General features: G+C 31.1%; 1 long non-coding RNA gene across 1 annotated transcript; it reads right to left on the bottom strand.

The window, feature by feature from the left end:
* Positions 1-3849: 3849 nt before the first annotated feature.
* LOC145269313 (uncharacterized) lies at positions 3850-14896 on the bottom strand. The gene is made up of 2 exons (XR_013864982.1): positions 14456-14896; positions 3850-4565 (listed from the first exon to the last, which is right to left on the bottom strand). It is a non-coding gene; the product is annotated as an uncharacterized LOC145269313 (long non-coding RNA).
* Between the last annotated feature and the right edge of the window lie 4229 nt (positions 14897-19125).

Below are 19125 nucleotides of genomic sequence, written 5' to 3'. Positions count from 1 at the left end.
CAAAAGAATTTTTCCTGACTTTTTTTTCACAAATATCTGCCAATACATAACAAATTAAAAGGTGAAATATGGTTTCAAGCGAAAATTATAGTATAACAAAGTACTTCTGAGTCTAGTATTCTGGAGCACTCTGACGAGGATATTAGGATAAATCAAAAAACGATAGTTAAGGATTTAGAAATGCTTTTCTGGTCTAGCGCAGTGCGGGTTATGGATCTGTGTCAGGTTTACTGAGATTCCAGAGTTTAGAAGTTTGAGTGAATTATTACGATAGAGGTTATTTTGTGTAATTAGTGGGCTGGCCACTGGAGATGTTGTGAGGAGGGGTTTTCTGTTTTGGTCCCTCAAACTTAGCGAGTGTGAATGAATACGAATTCAGTGGCTAAGGTACAAGGACTTTAGTTTGTTAACAACATCCATGGAAGAGAGAGATGGTTAGGGTTAGAGAGAGATGGTCAAGAAATCGTCGAGTTGAGGAGAAAAAGGTCCCTGTTTGACTATGACGACAGCATGGCTGGAAAGAACTGCCCGACGATGGTCATCAGAAGTGTGAACAACATCCAAAAGGAAAAATGCTAGGAGATTAGAAAGTTGATCTAGTCGAAAAAAATAAAAAACAAGAGATCTGTCAGTGACTGACAAAAGAAAAAAAATAAGGATAGAGTCTGACTTTTTTTTAGTCTGTCAGAGTGTGGAAAATCTAGGAGTAAGGAGAAAAGGTAAGGGGACTTAAACGTGTGCAAACGTTTTAGTAAAATGTCATACATTTTTGAAAACATGCCGAATGGAGAAGTGTTGTATTGTTCATCCTAAAAAACACAGGAAAGTAAAGTAAATGTGAGATGAGACTTTTCTTGTTGATGAAATATTGTTATTATTTATTTAACAATTAACAAAAGTTATTGACGATTCTTCTGAAACTGAAGATCAACAAATAAAAATGGTTAATGAAAATATTATTTGATTCAAACATAAAACAATCATACAATTAAATCTTAATTGAAATTTAACTAAGATGCAGATGTTTTTCGTGATGGTATTACAGAAAATTAAACAGATCATTATCGTTTTTCTTATTTTACTCTAGGTGAGGATGGGGAATTCTACTGTTTGTTTTTGGAGCAAAAAAAGCAAACAAAAAATCCTGTATTGTACAGACATGGAATTACATCTTTCTAATCGATTGTTTTTCAAAAATTAACAAAAGTTCTCGGATTGTAAGAGAAAATAACAAGTTTAAGCAATAATAATAATAATAATAATAAGATAAATAAAAAAATTATAATTTTACACAAGATGATTTTTCAGTTTGATAAATTATAAATCGAGAATAAAAACATACCTGGTTTTAATAAAAATATTATTTTATTCAATATTTAATATAAAATTTTAATTATAAACGTGCATGAAATAGAATCCACTTTAAATTTGATATTTTGTCAATGTTCATCTGCATTCTATGCAAAATGTGCTGAGTGTAAAGATTTTATATATGTGTGTTTGTGTATCTAAATAAATATACGCGCATTTTGCATGATATATAGTTGTTTTTTATATTTCACTGTCAATTTTCTATCACAGCGTTTATGTTTTTTTATGTTGTTTTACGTCATTGTGAGGATACAATATTTGGTTATCTTATTGGTTATATTGAGGTAAGTTATTTCAGATGATGACATGTTTTTCTGTCTAAATTTGGCATGATTGAAAAAGAATAGCTACACATTTAACAAGTGTGTTTGCATATGCGTAACTAAAACTGCTTTTATAGTAAAAGATAAAAAATCAAAATGTGGCTTTTGCTTGTTTCTTTGTGCTTTTTCAAATGTACTTTGAATCCTGATTTTTCTGGAACAAGAAAAGCTAACGGCATTCACACGTTTACATCCTCATATAAATTAGACGTTGTGTTTTGCTTACTTCACAAGAATAAGGCAAATTGTTTTAAATCTTTTATCGCCACTGAAAGGGATATATTTGTTTGAAGTGATCTTCCTATTCACGTTTTCAATGCTGAATTGGTATTCTTTAGCATGACGCTTTCAGTCTACCTTTTCACGTCTCTCTTGAGATGACTCAACTAGGCGATATGCATGGCTTAATAAATAATTTGGACATACTCATAGTCACAACACATACGATTTTTATTTCTTTATATCAAATTGTTTTATGGCATTTATTTATATTAGTTATGTGAGGCTTTTTTTCATATTTGTGGCTAAATTTTATTCTTAGTCCAAGTATATCAACCAGTGTTGATTAATATATGTATCTTTAGATTTTTATAATAAGAATAGCAAATAGAATCACAAATGTTTTTCCTTTCAGTTTATTTTATTTTAGTTAATTTAAAGAGATCATGGGGCTAACAATTGATTTTGTTATGCGTGAAATGTATATCTGAAAGCTGTTTTGAAAATAGATGTTGCCCCTTTTCTGTTTGTTGCTCATGTTTCCAAATGTTTGCACATCTTCCAATGGAGGCATCTACATACTTTGTCCAGTATGTATTCGCATATGTATGACTAACGCTGATTTTATGGTGAAAGAAGAGCCACACACATCACATAAATATGGTTTTTCGCCAGTGTGGATTCGCATATGTGTCTTTAGGTTTGATTTTCTAGAACAAGAATAACTACAAGATTCACACGAATATGGCTTCTCACCCGTGTGCGATCGCATGTGTACAACTAAATGCGTTTTCTGGCTATAAGCACAACTACATAGTTTACAAGAGTATGGTTTTTCTCCAGTGTGTGCTCGCATATGTTGAACTAAATAAGATTTCATTGCAAAAGAAGAGCCACATACTTCACAACAGAAAGGTTTTTCTCCAGTATGTTTTCTCATATGTTCAACTAATCTTCGTTTAGTAATACAAGAATATTCACACACATTACAGGAATGTGGTTTTTCACCAGTGTGGGTTCTCATATGTTCAATTAAATTTGTTTTCCAAGGAAAAGAAGCAGGACATACATCACATGAATGCAGTTTTTCTCCAGTGTGTGTTCGTGTATGTGCAGTTAAATGCCCTTTGCTATAAAAAGATGAGCCACATATATTACAGGAATGTGGTTTTTCACCAGTGTGTTTTTGCATATGGACTATCAAATACGCTTTTTTAGTAAATGAAGATCCACACATTTCACAAAAATATGGCTTCTCTCCAGTGTGTTTCCTAATGTGTTCCATGAGCAAAGTCTGTCTGCTGAAAGAAGAGTCGCATACTTCACAAGAATATGGTTTCTCTCCAGTGTGTTTTCTCATATGTACAACTAAACTTGATTTTTTTGTACAACGATATTCACACATTGTACATGCATATGGCTTCTCTCCAGTATGTATTCGTTTATGTTCGACTAAATGTGATTTCTGAGAAAAAGAAGAGCCACAACCTTCACATGAATATGGTTTTTCTCCAGTGTGTTTTCGCATATGTATGACTAACGTTGATTTTAGAGAAAAAGAGGTCTGACACACATCACAAGAATATGGCTTTTCCCCAGTATGTGTTCGTGTATGTATAGCAAGATGTGTTTTACTTGATACGGAATGGCCGCATATTTCACAAGTATATGGATTGCTTTTAGCTTGTGCATCCATAACTGTTTTTAATAGCAAAACTAGAATCGTAATGTGATGATGATGATTGTGATGATGATTACGGGTTGTTTCTAGAACATTTTACTATTTTGTTTATAGTAAATTGAAAATGATGAATATGCATTCTGTTCAGTCATAATTTTCTTCAGTTCTTTGTTATATCTTAAAATGGCCAGAGATTAATAATATGCTTTCACCAATTATAAATAATGCAAAAGGATTGTAATTCAAAATGTAAGATTTTCTTTTACTGAAACTTTTATTTCAATAGAAAACATTTCCTATTTGATAAAAAAAAATCCGTTTTTCTATTTGTTCTGTTTACAGTTAATTTATATTGAATAATGAATCCTTCAAGTTCTTAATTAGTATTACGATACATTTTCTTGTCCGTGTATTTTCTTTTCTTCTTAGAAAATGAAAGTTTTCATGAAAAGTGTGTTTTTCTATTCTGTTAATTCAAATTTGCCATCACAAATGATTCCTTTGAAATAATTTCTCTTTGGTAATTGCAAAAATTTTCATGAGAATATTCTTGCTGTCCAGTAATGATTCGAATGAGTTCCTTTTAAACAGTTACAAATAATGCAAACCAATTGAGATTTATTTAACAGGTATTTGCATTCAGCATGTTAAATATCTCCTTGGTATTTCAGACAGTTTCAGATTCTCTTTTTCAAATGAAAAGAATCTATGAAGATGAATTACAAATATTGCACAACAATTAAGATTTGTTAAAAGATTCTTGCATTCAGCGTGTGAGATTTTCAGAAACTTTTGTCAAGAGATTTTCTGTAATGTTGTCCATCACAACCAACATTTTCTGTAATGTTGTCCATCACAACCAACATTTTCTGTAATGTTGGCCATCACAACCAACATTTTCTCTTATGTTGTTCTTGATTGTAATTCACAACCAGAATTCAACTTTAGCAAATGTTTTTATTAAGGAAAATCTGTGAATAAAAATGAATAAAATTAAAGAAATAAATTGAAATAAATTTGAATATTTTTATTTACATTTCAATGCATAATTACATTATTTGTTTAAAATCAATAGCTTTTCATTCATTTTATTTTGGTTTATAGAAATTATCGTGGAGCTAACACTTGATCTCATTATGACCTGAATTTATACCCGTGGGCTCATCTCTATTACAGCCTGGATACCCGTGGGCTCATCTCTATTACAGCCTGGATACCCGTGGGCTCATCTCTATTACAGCCTGGATACCCGTGGGCTCATCTCTATTACAGCCTGGATACCCGTGGGCTCATCTCTATTACAGCCTGGATACCCGTGGGCTCATCTCTATTACAGCCTGGATACCCGTGGGCTCATCTCTATTACAGCCTGGATACCCGTGGGCTCATCTCTATTACAGCCTGGATATCTGTGGGCTCATCTCTATTACAGCCATAATAATTTGGGCCGGTGAAATTGATAAGGCTTGTTCGATATTGCAGTATTTGGATTAATGGTCTTGTCTTCTGTGTTCATTTATGCCAATCTAAACTTAATTGCTCAAAATAGAAGAATCACAAATGGTAAAACTTTTAGATTTAATTTAAAATTATGACTAACACATATGTGAATTGTCTTTCTATCGTCTTTGTTACAGATGAAAGCCTATAATATATATGACTTACTTTGATCAGAGATGACAAATTCAAATAACAAGTAAAATTTATATATAAAAATTTGAACCAAATGTAAATATTACTGTTTACATATTTCAATGCATAATCATTATATTTGTTTAAAATTACTATTTCACTGAACTCATCAAAGTGAAGATAAATTGGATTACATTATAAAAATATTCAGTTAAATTTAAGTCAGAAAAAGGAAATATCAATAATTAATAATTTTTAATTTAGTTATGAGCAAAATAATATTAGCCCTAACATTTTATTTGATGATGATAAGATCATTTTCTAGTATCAATTTGATTTTTTTCATTTGGATATTTTTAAAGTCGATCTTAAAAAATCATTGACAAATAATAACTGACAAATAATAACTGACATATGCAAACTTTAATAAAAGAAAAATGCTGTTATATAGTTGAACAGTGTAAACAAAATTGGTATGTGAATGTAGCAAGCAGGTCCACTAAACAATATCAAAATAACAAAATGTTCAAGTTTATCAGAAGCTTTTAAGAAAAAAGTCTGAGAATGAAAAATTAATAAAATTAAAGAAAGATGATTTTTAAAAAATCTTGAGGTAAAAACACTTTAAGGAATAATCTACAATGTATTTCTGGTTGTCAACAGTTTCTAGGAAACTAGTGGGCCGAACTAGATGAAACTTTGGATGGACTTTATTATGATGCAGTGAATTTAATTATTTAGAGTATTAAGGTATCCGTTTGGTACACATAAACTAATAATAATATATTAATGTGAAAAAGTAAACTAATAGGGAGTGAGATTTAAAAAGAATAAATGAGCACAGATCTAAGCATGTTCCACTATCACTTGGCACTAATTCGAACTCAACATAATATAAGATGTGCCCATTAAAATAAGCCAAAATGTGTTCACATTTGTTGACAATTAATGATTTCATTCATCATTTTAAGAAGGAGGAAAAATTATCGGAAATTGAATTACATATAATATTATTTAGATGCAGACCCATGATACTAAAAAAGCTTTGTTGCATAGTTGAAAGATGACCAAATACAAATGCTGTAATGTGGCTTTCATTTGATGATTTTCCAGTATCAATTGGAGTTGTTAAGCAATGCCTTCATATATATATATATAAATATATATACTTGTAAAGAAGTGAACCATAGCGGAAATTCAGTCGACTAAAATAAGATGGAAAACGGGGTTAGGAAAAAGAAAAAAATATGGGGGAAGTTACATGTAACAAATGTATAATTCAGTAAAATAAATAAGTGGATTAAAAACAAGATCGTTAAAAAGGAAGTATGAAAATAAAAAAGGCAAAGGAAGTATGAAAATTAAAAATGGAAAGGAAATATGAAAATAAAAAAGGCAAAGGAAGTATGAAAATAAAAAAAGGAAAAGGAAATATGAAAATAAAAAAGGCAAAGGAAGTATGAAAATAAAAAAAGGCAAAGGAAGTATGAAAATAAAAAAAGGAAAAGGAAGTATGAAAATAAAAAAGGCAAAGGAGTATGAAAATAAAAAAGGAAAAGGAAGTATGAAAACAAAAAATGGAAAAGGAAATATGACAATAAAAAAGGAAAAGGAAGTACGAAAACAAAAAATGGAAAAGGAAATATAGAAAATTAAAAATAGAAAAGGAAGTATGAAAATAAAAAAAGGCAAAGGAAGTATGAAAATAAAAAAGGCAAAGGAAGTATGAAAATAAAAAAAGGCAAAGGAAGTATGAAAAAAAAGGCAAAGGAAGTACGACAATTAAAATTGGAAAAGGAAATATGAAAAAAAAGGAAAAGGATATATGAAAATAAAAAAGGCAAAGGAAGTATGAAAATAAAAAAGGCAAAGGAAGTATAAAAATAAAAAGGCAAACGAACTATGAAAATAAAAAAAGGAAAAGAAAGTGTGAAAATAAAACAGAAAAAGGAAAAGTATGAAAATAAAAAGGCAAAGGAAGTATGAAAACAAAAAATGGAAAACGAAATATGAAAATAAAAAAAGGAAAAGGAAGTATGAAAATAAAAAAGGCAAAGGAAGTATGAAAACAAAAAATGGAAAACGAAATATGAAAATAAAAAAAGGAAAAGGAAGTATGAAAATAAAAAAGGCAAAGGAAGTATGAAAATAAAAAATGGAAAGGGAAGTATGAAAACCAGAAATGGAAAACGAAAAATGAAAATAAAAAAGGCAAAGGAAGTATGAAAATAAAAAAAGGCAAAGGAAGTATGAAAATAAAAAAAGGCAAAGGAAGTATGAAAATAAAAAAGCAAAGGAAGTATGAAAATGAAAAAGCAAAGGAAGTATGAAAATAAAAAAAGGCAAAGGAAGTATGAAAATAAAAAAGGAATAGGAAGTATGAAAATAAAAAAAGGATAAGGAAGTATGAAAATAAAAAAAAGGCAAAGGAAGTATGAAAATAAAAAAGGCAAAGGAAGTATGAAAATAAAAAGGCAAAGGAAGTATGAAAATAAAAAAAGGCAAAGGAAGTATGAAAATAAAAAATGGAAAAGGAAATAAGAAAATAAAAAATGGAAAAGGAAATAAGAAAATAAAACAGGAAAAGGAAATATGAAAATGAAAAAAGGAAAAGGAAGTATGAAAATAAAAAAGGAAAAGGAAGTATGAAAATAAAAAATGGAAAAGGAAGTATGAAAATAAAAAAAGGCAAAGGAAGTATGAAAATTAAAAAAGGAAGAGGAAGTATGAAAACAAAAAAGCAAAGGAAGTATGAAAATAAAAAAAGCAAAGGAAGTATGAAAACAAAAAAAAGCAAAGGAAGTATGAAAATAAAAAAAGGCAAAGGAAGTATGAAAATTAAAAAAGGAAGAGGAAGTATGAAAACAAAAAAGCAAAGGAAGTATGAAAATAAAAAAAAGGCAAAGGATATATGAAAATAAAAAAAAGGCAAAGGAAGTATGAAAACAAAAAAAAGCAAAGGAAGTATGAAAATAAAAAAAGCAAAGGAAGTATGAAAACAAAAAAAAGCAAAGGAAGTATGAAAATAAAAAAAGCAAAGGAAGTATGAAAATAAAAAAAGCAAAGGAAGTATGAAAATAAAAAAAGGCAAAGGAAGTATGAAAATAAAAAAGGCAAAGGAAGTATAAAAATAAAAAAAGGAAGTATGAAAACAAAAAAGGCAAAGGAAGTATGAAAATAAAAAAAGGTAAAGGAAGTATGAAAATAAAAAAGCAAAGGAAGTATTAAAATAAAAAAGGCAAAGGAAGTATGAAAATAAAAAAGCAAAGGAAGTATGAAAATAAAAAAAGGCAAAGGAAGTATGAAAATAAAAAAAGGAATAGGAAGTATGAAAATAAAAAAAGGAACTGGAAGTATGAAAATAAAAAAAGGCAAAGGAAGTATGAAAATAAAAAAGGCAAAGGAAGTATGAAAATAAAAAGGCAAAGGAAGTATGAAAATAAAAAAGGCAAAGGAAGTATGAAAATAAAAAATGGAAAAGGAAATAAGAAAATAAAAAAGGAAAAGGAAATATGAAAATGAAAAAAGGAAAAGGAAGTATGAAAATAAAAAAAGGAAAAGGAAGTATGAAAATAAAAAATGGAAAAGGAAGTATGAAAATAAAAAAGGCAAAGGAAGTATGAAAATAAAAAAAGGCAAAGGAAGTATGAAAATAAAAAAAGGCAAAGGAAGTATGAAAATTAAAAAAGAAAGGAAGTATGAAAACAAAAAAGCAAAGGAAGTATGAAAATAAAAAAAGGCAAAGGATATATGAAAATAAAAAAGGCAAAGGAAGTATGAAAATAAAAAAGGCAAAGGAAGTATGAAAATAAAAAAGGCAAAGGAAGTATCAAAATAAAAAAATGAAAAGGAAGTATGAAAATAAAAAAGGCAAACGAAGTATGAAAATAAAAAAGGCAAACGAAGTATGAAAATAAAAAAAGGCAAAGGAAGTATAAAAATAAAAAAAGGCAAAGGAAATATGAAAATAAAAAAAGGCAAAGGAAGTATGAAAATAAAAAACAGCAAAGGAAGTATGAAAATAAAAAAAGCAAAGGAAGTATAAAAACAAAAAAAAGCAAAGGAAGTATTAAAATAAAAAAAGCAAAGGAAGTATGAAAATAAAAAAAGCAAAGGAAGTATGAAAATAAAAAAAGGCAAAGGAAGTATGAAAATAAAAAAGCAAAGGAAGTATGAAAATAAAAAAAGGCAAAGGAAGTATGAAAATAAAAAAGGCAAAGGAAGTATGAAAATAAAAAAGGCAAAGAAAGTATGAAAATAAAAAAAGGCAAAGGAAGTATGAAAATAAAAAAAGGCAAAGAAAGTATTAAAATAAAAAAAGGAATAAGAAGTATTAAAATAAAAAAAGGAATAAGAAGTATGAAAATAAAAAAAGCAATAGGAAGTATGAAAATAAAAAAAGCAATAGGAAGTATGAAAATAAAAAAAGGCAAAGGAAGTATGAAAATAGAAAAGGCATAGGAAGTATGAAAATAAAAAAAGGCAAAGGAAGTATGAAAACAAAAAAAGGCAAAGGAAGTATGAAAATAAAAAAAGGAAAAGGAAGTATGAAAATAAAAAAAGCAAAGGAAGTATGAAAATAAAAAAAGGCAAAGGAAGTATGAAAAAAAAAAGGCAAAGGAAGTATGAAAATAAAAAAAAGCAAAGGAAGTATGAAAACAAAAAAAGGCAAAGGAAGTATGAAAACAAAAAAAGGAAAAGGAAGTATGAAAATAAAAAAAGCAAAGGAAGTATGAAAATAAAAAAAGGCAAAGGAAGTATGAAAATAAAAAAGGAAAAGGAATTATGAAAATAAAAAAAGGAAAAGAAAGTATAAAAATAAAAAATGGAAAAGGAAATATGAAAATAAAAAAAGGAAAAGGAATTATGAAAATAAAAAAGGAAAAGGAAGTATGAAAATAAAAAAAGGAAAAGGAAGTATGAAAATAAAAAAAGGCAAAGGAAGTATGAAAATAAAAAAGGAAAAGGAATTATGAAAATAAAAAAGGCAAAGGAAGTATGAAAACAAAAAAAGGAAAAGGAAGTATGAAAATAAAAAAAGCAAAGGAAGTATGAAAATAAAAAAAGGCAAAGGAAATATGAAAATAAAAAAGGCAAAGGAAGTATGAAAATAAAAAAGGCAAAGGAAGTATGAAAATAAAAAATCGAAAAGGAAGTATGAAAATAAAAAAGGAAAAGGATGTATGAAAATGAAAAAGGCAAAGGAAGTATGAAAATAAAAAAAGGCAAAGGAAGTATGAAAATAAAAAAGGCAGAGAAAGTATGAAAATAATAAAAGGAAAAGGAAGTATAAAAATAAAAAATGGAAAAGGAAATATGAAAATAAAAAAAGGAAAAGGAATTATGAAAATAAAAAAGGAAAAGGAAGTATGAAAATAAAAAAGCAAAGGAAGTATGAAAATAAAAAAAGGCAAAGGAAGTATGAAAATAAAAAATCGAAAAGGAAGTATGAAAATAAAAAAGGCAAAGGAAGTATGAAAATAAAAAAGGCAAAGGAAGTATGAAAATAAAAAATGGAAAAGGAAATATTAAAATAAAAAAAGGAAAAGGAAGTATGAAAATAAAAAAGGCAAAGGAAGTATGAAAATAAAAAAAAGGTAAACAAATATGTACATATATATTTTTTCGATTTTCCAGAATATCCAACAAAGTAGAAAAGGGGTGACAAAAATAAATACAAAACAAATGTTACCAAATGAAAGTAACGTTATTCTTCTAAACACCTAGTTGAGAAACACATCCAATAAATGTCATCAGTTGTGCAACAAACGTAATGTCATTCCCAGTATTTTTTTTTTTTTTTTTTTTTTTTGCCATTATCTTGTGTTTGGTAACATTACATTTTTCTATATTTATTTTTGTCGCACCTTTGTGATTTGTTGACTATTCTGGAGAAAGACCTTTTGTATTTTTCTTACAAGATCACCCAGCGTAGTATAAACATACCCCTCCTCATGTTAAGAAGGGCTTCATGCTTATACTACGCTGGGTAATCGAGTAAAAAAAACAAACATACCTGATCTTTTTTATAATCGGGTCCATCAGAATGAAAGATCGAAATAGTAATACACACGGACGAAAAAACGCTTTGGATAATCACCGATTTCAAGGTAGTTCTACTAAAATAGCCATATTTTTTAAACCAAAGCACTTCAAGTCTTCAAATTACTACTGTTTTGTTCGGAAATGAATATACTTTCAAATGAATTAATAAATATGAATGTACATTATATATTTTAAGAGTTTTAAGCAAATAAAGTGATAAAAATGTGAACGTCATAAAATGGCGTTTTCGGTAAGGTTTTGTAATGACCCCCCCTGTTTTCTAAAGGTCCGTACCGTGATTGTATGAAGAATTTCGTCATGAAATTTGGGAACCAATTAGAAGAGGTGTTAATCTTAATACTGTCAAGTGTCCGAAATATTTTTGACTATTTCTTTTTTTGTCGTGTTAAAAATAAGACTTTAATATGACGAATATTGAACATTTTGAAAAAAAAATTCTTCGGACACCCAGTAGTAAGTAAATCAATCTTTTTACTATCTTTATCAATTAAAAGTATTATTTTATGTTGAGTAGGACCGCGGTAATTGATAATTTAAAAGGACCTACCCGAAAAAAAATTGTTTATATTTCTCGAATTTGGTCAAATGCAGTTAGTATTTTAAAGAAGTAGCAGCAGCTCCAGCCTGTAGAATCAGCCATAGCACAGCACAGTGTAAACAACACGCGTTCTTTAATTTTTATTCAAGAACGAATTAAGAAAAATATGAAAATATGAATATAAATGTTCTTATACGTTTAATGAGAGCTATTTTGTTATCAGAATAACATTAGTTTAGAACTATTCGGTTTTCAGAATGTATAATAACAATCCCAACCAATTCGGCATTATGAATCTGTTGCAATTTCTTACATTGCTCGTCAAATTTAAAAACATGGTTAAAAAAACAAAAACTACAATTAGGAAGCTTGCATGCACTTTTATTCTTTAAATTAGTCTTGAACAACGAATTAAAACAATGTTTTACTGCGAACAGCCACAAATGTTTTTTTTTTTAAATCAAAATAAGTATCAAAATCTCGTTCATACATAGATTCGAAAAAGTTGTCAAAAAACAAATATATAACAAATAAATGTTATCAAAGGCAAGATAAGTTACTTTTCTACCTAACTGGATATATTTTTTGTGTTTTTATTCAATGTAACATGTTTATTCAGCTCGAAATACATACAGTGTTTACCGATGTATTGGAAAATTAAAAATAGCGCCCGGCCCGACTCTCTTTGACACGGTAAGTTTGAGAAAAGGAGTTAAAAATAAAAAAAAACTATACAAAATACTGTTAAAAACTCACCGAATATATGTCAGCCTATGTCACGGTAACATATTGAGCGAGTTTCTAGCAGTATTTTGTCTACTTTTTTATTTTTAACTCTTTTCCCCAAACTCACCGTTTCAAGAGAGTCGGGCGGCGGGCGCCATTTTAAATTTTCCAAAACATTAGTAAACACTGTTTTCAAGCTGAATAAACATGTTACATTAAATAAAAACACTAAAAAATTATCCAGTTAGGTAGAAAAGTAACTTGCTTTTGATAACATTTATTTGTTATATATTTGTTTTTTTTGACAACTTTTTCGAATCTATGTGTATAGTAATACAAACCCTCAAAATCTATATCAATATTCTTGAAATTTTAAAAGCAGTTAGAAAACACATCAAACTACAATTAGGAAGCTTTCTATTTTGTTATTTTTTTTCTACTTATTAAGCGAAAGATATTTTACAACCTGCTCCAGCGTAGTATAAACGGCCTATGGAATTAACACCTTCAACCTCGAAAATAGAAATCAACAAATTTTTGAACGCTCTCTTTGAAAAAAAGCTCTCTTAACTTTATCTCTAATACAAATTATGTGTGGCAAGTCTCCTCCTAAAACACTCTTTAACCCTAACAATAACACTAAGTTCGAGTGGCAAGCGCCCCCCCCAACAAAATACCTCTGTAAGCCACATACAAGCATCTAAAACAAACAAACAAAAAATAGACCCTTCCTTAAAGAAAAATACACATAAAAATAAATTGGTTAACTGTCCTAAAATGCTAGAATGGCCAGAAAATGATGAATTATTTTACATTAAATTTTTGTGAAACTAACTGCTCCCCCTCTAATATTGTTTTTGTTAGCTTTGTCTCTGTTAAGTTTTCAGTATGTTCGCACATAATTTTCCTTAGCCCTACAATTAATTCAAAGACCGAATGGCAACCCTCCTCATATTCTCATTGCATAGAAACCCTCTTAAAACTACACATAATCATCTTAAAAAAAAAAAAGCATGCATATTTTCCCATAGAAAAAAAAAGTTAACTGCCCTAAAATGCTAGAATGACCTGTAATAGGAACTTATTTTACATTCAATTCTAAAATAATTTGTTTATCTTTCATTAAAGTATTTCATGGCATTTTATACATAATTTCCTAAAAAGGTAGAATCACATTTTGGAGGGGTGGTCAGAAGGAGTTGAGTGGGGTTAAACAGAAGGTGTTAATCTACAATAATACCAAAGAAATATTGCAATATATTCATTTTTAAATGGTCTTATGTTTAGATTTAAGTTTTTTGTACATAAAGCACATTACAATTCAACTTTGAGTTCTCCAACTTCTTTTCTGTTTATGGATACATGGCATTTTTAAGGAATTGCTGCATATTTATGCACATTTACTGCAGATTATTTGGAAACCATAAACTTTGGGAGATTTTCAGTTGCATATTCTGATTCCTTGTACAAAAATACACTTATATGGTAAATTTCATTTCTTAGTCTTGTGTTTTAACAAAGATATGACATTTTTACTGAAAAAGTAGTGCAAAAAATGTGACGAAACGCATATGGTCTTAAAGAGGGAAAAATATCCAAACGTGTGAGGCACAAAAATAGCCATAACTTCCTTAATTTTAATCAGATTTCAAAAATTTAAAAAGATTCTTTCTTAGCTCATCAAGCTCTTTCTATGCATACCAATATTGAAATATTCAATGCTATTTCAATTTTTTCATGTGTATTGCTAATCGAAATAAAGATTATTATTATCATTATTATTATTATTATTATTATTATTATTGTTGTTTGTACTTTAAATATATAAAAGGTCATGATGAACTTTTCAAACTTTTATATAAACAATAAAAACATACGGAAAAGTGTGAAAAATCTTACCTTTCGCTAGAGAATACTGAATGTGAAAAAAGTAAAGGAAAAAAAACGAGCTAATATCTTTTCGTTTTTGTGTTGAAAAGATAAAAATTGATAATTTCTCTTTCTTATGTTTCCAAATCGGTAAAGATTAAAATATTGATTAAAAATATTAAAAACAAAATTAAAAGACGGAAAACTGCTTATAACATATGATATCGTGTAACAACAAAAAAGACTTCGTCCAGTGTGTTCCCTCCAACGCATCAAACAATAAAATATAAAACTTATTTGTTTAACTTGATAATAAAATGGCTGCCGATCTCGTTTAATTCTCGTCCAGAAAGTTCGATGTAATTTAAGGGTCGTAATTTCTGCATGCACAAACAATGACGGTTTGTTAGGATTTCTTGAATCGCGGTTATTTGGCAGTTTAACTCACAGTATTCTTGTATCATGAAGACCGGAAAGTCGAAGGAGGCGGTCATCGAATGAAAATCGTCTCCATGCGTAAAAGTTCCGACTTGTTTCTTTTCATGTAATATTTACGTTTATTTACTTATATATTAAAAATTCATTGTTCACTTCGGCTGCGAATATCAACTGCCTAAATATGATTGACACTTTTATTTTATTAATTTTTTTCAATATTACAAATAATTTTTTAAATATATTGTCGGAATTATTATGTCCCTTGCATTAGTGGGAGTTCCCCCCCCCCCTCTTTGTTCAATGTTTTATAAACGTGAATAAACAAGACTTGGTCAGTCGGCCATGTTGATCTGAACGATTGATATCCTCGTCCTGTTGTTATTAATAGAAACGTAACAAAACATGGTGTCAGAACAAAGGATTTACAAACAAATGTGAGCAAAATACGCGGAAAAACTTATACTAAATACCGAGCCTCAGAGCCGTTTAAAAAAAAAAAAAAGGAAAAAGTGAAATTCCATAAGCAGAATGAATAGCCACGTGAGCCCACCAAAACCCTTTCCGTTCGACTAACCCGAGTTATGGGGAAAATGGATACAACGGTTCAACTGTTACCGGACAGTGTCCAGCCTTGACAAAAAACCAAGTCCTTGTCAGGTGGACACCTTAATATATTGTATGGGCGATAAAGCTGAAGACATTTTCGCCATATGCAAGCTTGCACCCGAGGTAGCCCAGAACTTCACTATAGTGGTAGCAAAGTTCAATGACCATTTCAAAGGCGACACAAACATAATTTATGAACGAGCCAGATTCAACCGAAGGTGTCGAGAGGGAGGCGAGTCCATTGATTCATTCATCAATAATCTCCATACACTAGCTAAAAAATGCAATTTCCAAGACCTGCACGAGGAATTAATTCATGACAGAATTGTAGTTGGGTGCACGGATCCTAATTTATCACTAAGTTTGCAAATGATTCCAGACCTCACCTCGGACGGAGCCATCAGACGTGCACGACAGAGTGAAACAATAAAATCACAACAGCATCTCCTGCGGTCTTCAGAACACATCGTTGGTGAAGATCTCACTGACAATAATATTGCAGTCCACTACGTTGGTGGCAACAGAATTCGCAGACAAGGTCAGAGTAAACACATGACAAGACTCGGGCAGAATTGCACTATGAGAATTGACAAAAAAATGAGCGCATGCAGCAGCATAGACCAGAGAACATCTACAAGTTAAGGAGAGACCTACCAGATCTCTTAGATACTCACAAAATTCTACATGGTCCAAGACGTATTCCACTCAAAGTGACTGGAGTGGTCACTGCAACTGTCTCGCATGAAGAGCATTCAACAGAACAGTGGATATTTATTATCCCAAATCTTGAGGAGCCATTGTTAGAAAGGCCAGCCATCAAAGCACTTAAGCTCGTAACTATCCACCCAAATCTGCAGACTATCAACAGCCAAAAACGACCATTTGACCCCAAAAAAGAAATGCCAGACCTATTCACAGGCCTAGTCACATTTGGGGAAGAATGTACCATACTCTTACATCCGGATGTAAGTCCATACTCAGTATCCACACCACGATGTGTACCACTACCCTTGATGAAGAAAACACAGGCAGAGCTTCAGAGAATGGAAAAGCTGGGGGTCATAAGCAAGATTGTTTCCCCATGATGATAGTACCGAAAGCGAACAGAATGATTAGGATATGCGTAGATCTCACAAAGCTCAATAAGTACGTAAAATGTGGACTCGACATGCTCCCCACAGTCGACCACGTTTTGGCTCAGTTAGGGGAAGTAAAAATCATGAGCAAATTGGATGCCAACAGCAGATATTAGCAGATTCATCAGAATCCCATTCGTTGACGACCTTTATAACTCCATTTGGACGATACCAATTCAACCGCCTCCCATTTGGTATTTTGTCAGCGAGTGAGATCTACCAGAGGCGCATGTCACAAGTACTAGAGACCGAAATTGGAGCCATATGCATGCAAGATGATGTTTTAGTATATGGAAAAAATCAACAAGAACATGATGCCCGGCTGAAAAACACACTACAAAAAATTCAGGCTGCTGGCATTACACTCAATTCCGAAAAATGTGAAATATCCAAGTCATCAGTAAAATTTCTTGAACATATACTCAGTGTTGACGGCCTGCGATCTGATCTGGAAAGGCTCACTGGTGTCTGCAAATTCCGAACACCAACGAACATGATGGAAACCCGCTAGTTGCTAGGGATGGTGAATCAATTAGGAAAATTCATTCCAAACCTAGCAAACATGACTAAACCATTAAGGAATTTATTGAGTCAGAAATACTCATTTGTTTGGGACAATGTACAACAGGATGCATTCAGCTCCATCAAGAAAGCATTGTGTTTAGCACCTGTGATATGCCTATACAACCCATCAAATGAGATTGTGGTTTCTAGCGATGCTTCATCTAACGGGCTGGGAGCAGTATTATTACAATAACAGGATGACACAAAATTACACCCCATCGCCCACGCTTCACGAGCCATGTCAGAAACATTATGCACAGATAGAAAAGGAGGCCCTAGCCATAACATGGGCTTGTGAACGCTTTTCAGACTATCTTGTTGGTCTACATTCACAGTGGAGACAGATCACAAACCACTAGTGCCACTACTAGGTACCAAGGACCTCAGTGAACTTCCAGCAAGGATACAGAGGTTTCCAATACATTTAATGAGGTATGCATACGCTTCCAATACGTTTAATGCGGTATACAATTCGCTATGTCCCTGGTAAGGAACTATATACAGCTGATGCTCTGTTAAGAGTGGTATCCGGCAATGGACCCACCAAACAAGATAAGGACCTAGAAGAGTTATCAACAGCGTTCGTCCACACCATGATGGAATCTTTACCTGCCACAGGAAAACGTCTGAAAGAGTTTGAGGAAGCCACTAAAACTGACTTATGAAATCAGCAACTACATCTTACAATATGTAAGAAACGGCTGGCCATCAAAAGATCATGTCCCAGCATCAATTAAACCCTATTGGGCCTACCGCGGCAGCATCACATGCGAGAATGGATTACTGATGTATGGCACACGGATCATAATCCCATCACTACTGAGACATCACCAAAATCCACTCTGGTCATCAGGGAATTACCAGGTTCAGACAAAGAGCTTGCCAATACATATGGTGGCAAAGACTGTCTGACCAAATCAAAAGGACTGTGGAAAACTGACCAAGATGCGCCAAGCTAAGACACCAACCACCTGAACCCCTCATTGCCAAGTTCGCAAACGACTGGGGATTTCAACATGTTATAAACAACCCTTGCTATTCCCAAAGCAATGGAGCTGCAGAAGCCTGTGTAAAAACAATGAAAAGAATGCTAAAAAAAGTAAAAGACTCATATCTTTCTTTGCTTGCACACAGAGCAACACCAATGGACTGTGGGTTTAGCCCCAGTGAACTGTTAATGAGCCGACGCCTCAGGATAAACGTCCCGACTTATCCAGATCTACTAAACCCCAGATGGCTCAATCTTGAGAGTTTTAGACGGACGGAAAGGAACAAGAAAGCTCAACAACGACTCACACACCGTTTTAACATTTATTTTATTTTCACTTATAAATCACTCATTTAAAAGAAATATTAAAACATTAAAATTATATTTTTTATACAATAAATGTTTTGCTTTTCCAATATTTTTGTGTTATTTATTTCGTTATTATATATTTTTTTTGTTTTCGGAAACACTTATTTATATTTGAGGTTCGCAGAATGACCAGTAGAGGGCATTTCTCATTTAAAGTAGAGAGGTCGATAACTCGTCTCAGTCGCCTCATGGCACTGTCATGCAGAAGTTCCCATTTTCTCATATTAAGATATTTGTCATTTGCAAAAGTTCTAAAACTATTCATGCTCACTGTCAGCTTGTAGTATCAAAATGTCATCGTCAACTCTAAATGAGTTCAGGTGAAACGTTGTTACAATTTTTTTATGCAAGTGGAATAACAGTAGCATCTTCCCGAAAAGGGTAGCACATAAAGGTAGCAAATAGGTTCGAGTAAAACAAAATCTTCAAATGTTTTATGAATTTTCAATCTGATTTATGTAGAACACATTATCAAGTTACAAACATGATTTCTCCTCCATCTTCAGTTAATCACATCAGTGAGGTTTTGGATGTTTTCTAAATCATGGTGCTGGAGTTTTGAAGAAAGATGATTCATTTTTCGCTTGGAAGCATTAACT

Source organism: Euprymna scolopes, chromosome 45, assembly GCF_053919585.1.
Source record: "Euprymna scolopes isolate OS-2025 chromosome 45, ASM5391958v1, whole genome shotgun sequence".
Lineage (NCBI taxonomy): Eukaryota > Metazoa > Mollusca > Cephalopoda > Sepiida > Sepiolidae > Euprymna > Euprymna scolopes.
Note: the sequence above shows the minus strand (reverse complement) of the source record. Positions and strands in the feature narration are given on the sequence as shown.